Below are 3,098 nucleotides of genomic sequence, written 5' to 3' on the forward strand. Positions count from 1 at the left end.
GTGTCCCAGAGAGAAGCGCTGGAGCTTTCAGAGCCGATGGGTGTCAGAGCCAGGGACAGAGACCACCTCTCTGGCGGTTATGTTAAATAATAAAGGCCTCGTGGGAAAAAATTAAAAAATAAAAAATAAAGGCCTAGTGGAAAAATATGGAAAGCCGGGATCCCTGGGTGGTGCAGCGGTTTGGCGCCTGCCTTTGGCCCAGAGCGCGATCCTGGAGACCCAGGATCGAATCCCAAGTCGGGCTCCCCGCATGGAGCCTGATTCTCCCTCTGTCTGTGTCTCTGCCCCCCGCCCTCTCTGTGTGACTCTCATAAATAAATAAAAATTTAAAAAAATGTATGGAAAGCCAAGTATTGACAATGGGCGAAAGTAAACTAATTCAACTTGCTGGTTTCACTTTCCTCAAGTGTTGTGTTTTTAAACCAATTTTCTTTTATTTTGGCAAAGTTTTGCTAACCTAAAAACTCAATGCTCATTGAGCAGGTTAACACGTTCCACCTTATTCACCACCATCCCTTTCTGTTTCCTCTTGTGGCGGCTGTCTTGCTGCTGCTGTCTGCTGCCCCTCTCTTACCCTGTGCTTCTCAGGCTTACTCTTACTTTTCAGGGAAGAGAGGTGGTGGTGGGCAGCACAGCTCCTATTCCTCTTACAACTTACCCCTCTCAGAGGGGGAGACCAACTAGTGCATTCAATGCCTGGGAACCGCCAGGCCTGCCCTGTCCTGCACTGATTTACATAAATGGATTAGGATGTCATTTCAGCTAACAGGTGAAACGCGAAATTAAAAAGCTGAATTTGCATTCACCTTAGGGTATATTTGCCCAGAACTTTGAGGCGTGTGACACTGTACTGTTTTTACATGCCAGCAACAGTCTTTTTATATGGCCCCTTCTAATGTGGTTTCCTTAAAATGGATAGATTTATGATCCAAGGCTCCACATAACCCTTGACATTGGTGGGTCAAATCTATACAATCGACAATGGTCAAGCTTCAGGCATTTTGTGTTGCAGAGTACAGAAAGGTATCTGAAAAGTCTTCCATTTATATGTGTAAACATTTACCCATCTAAATACATTCTATACTCTGAATAATTTAGAGTACGGTTTATTAACCCAAATAAACTCAAGCCCTTCAAAAGGTTGTGTGCATCTGCAGCTTCCTAGCTGTCATCAGAATCTCAAAGATGCACCCCCCCACGAAGACAAAGAACCATGAATTCAGATGATAAATGGGTCATTGAAATTGTCTCACCAAATTTACTGATTTTGTCTCTGTCCCATTTGGATGCATTTCCTCATTGATTTTCTTTAATTTGTGGCTTAAAAGACTTCAATTCACAGGATTTTCTTACATCAATTTCCTTTATGTGCCATTGATTGATTTGATTTGAGTAAAAGGCAAGCCAGAGAACAGGACTTTGATGTTACAGCAAGATGATTTCCGTTGTGGGAGAATCATGAGCGTTAGGAATAACAGACTGGAGTTCAGCTGTGACTCAAAGGTCATTTGAGATCGATTTTATAATTTCTTTGAGTCTCCATCTCTGACCTGTATATTGGGAAAGGAGCATCTATTTCATGGGGTTGTCATGAGAATGACATAACATAAACCTGTAAAGAACCTACGCACCGTAGTTCAGGACACCTAAGAGACACAGTAAGCATGCCTTCTCCTTCCTTCTCTGGTACGAACCAGACTATTGGACTTGGTTTGATTCCGTCAAGTTACCCTAGATTGCAAGGACCTTACCCCCACTGATATTGTACTATTTACCTATGGGTGGACCCTCTATTTTGAGGCCCAGAAGGCAAATCCTTGAGACGACAGCTATCAAACTAGCACAACTTTACTTTCCTCTTTCCCCATTTTTATCTTCTTTGCATTCCTGTCATTTTACTTTTCTGCTACTTTGCCCTTTCCCAATATCCATGGGAAGAGTCAATTCATTGTGATCTCAATGTTTCCAAGGACCTCAGACAAAAAAAAAGGTATCAAAGGGAAGAATAAATATAATATGGTTAGAGCATGACAATAAATTACACAACTTCATCTCAAATTTTGCTCTGGGGAAAGGCTGACGTGAAACGTTTGAAGAAACATGAAACAGACCCTAAAGACAGATGATTTTTCACAGTGAAAGGCAATTTTTTTTTCCCCAAGCTTCAAAGCAAGGGTTCCTTTTGTCATCTGCTATCTGATAGGTTATTTTTGACAGGATTTAACTTATGGAATTGTTCCAATGCCCTTTAAAAGGGTCTGGGCACAGAAGTGTGATAGTGAAAATGATGAATGTTAGTTCTTAATTGAAAATTTAAAAATATCCACGTGGCAAAGTGTAGTAAACGCATTTGCTCTTTTGTAAAGGTTTAAAAAATGAGTCCCTTCCATGGCACTATGTTTGCACTCAATAATCAATAATAGGATGATCTGAGAAATAAGCTAGGGAAGAATATGACTTCTGGATCAGTGCTCTTCCTAATGTATCCCCTGCAGCGTTGATTCATCAAACACTTCCAAGATTTTTTTCTCTCTAATTTAGACATAATTTTTTTTATTATTTCATTATGAACCGTAACATATCATGCCAATAAAAAAGTGAATACACCCTGAAAACATTAACAATTATTTATAGTAATAGAGAAATCTAATTCTTTTTTTGGCTAAAAAAAGTTGAAGAATTTTCAAAAGAATTCCAAAAAATTGCATTAAATTAAGAAGAAATCTAAGCAACTGAATTGTGATCTAGGCTGAAGGATTTTGCTAGTGTGATATAATAAGTGATACGTCAGTTTGCATAAACATCAATTAATGAAAGACAGTTACTATAAAATCTAGTAAAACAGGACTTTGAAAAAATTCAGAATTTCTGAAAAAATTTAATTTCTGAGCAACATTTCCACAACCGTGTGTCAAATGACCATTGGTACCTGTTCCAACTAGACCTTACTTCACACAAATTATGTTTCTGAAAACATAATTACATTGTTGTAAATTGAATCATACAGCTGCACTAGAGAAGTTCGTTTTTATGTATTAATTTTCAAAAATGTCTTTATTTTTAAGTAGTCTCTACAAGCAAAGTGGGATTCAAATTCA

Source organism: Vulpes lagopus, chromosome 8 (assembly GCF_018345385.1).
Source record: "Vulpes lagopus strain Blue_001 chromosome 8, ASM1834538v1, whole genome shotgun sequence".
Lineage (NCBI taxonomy): Eukaryota > Metazoa > Chordata > Mammalia > Carnivora > Canidae > Vulpes > Vulpes lagopus.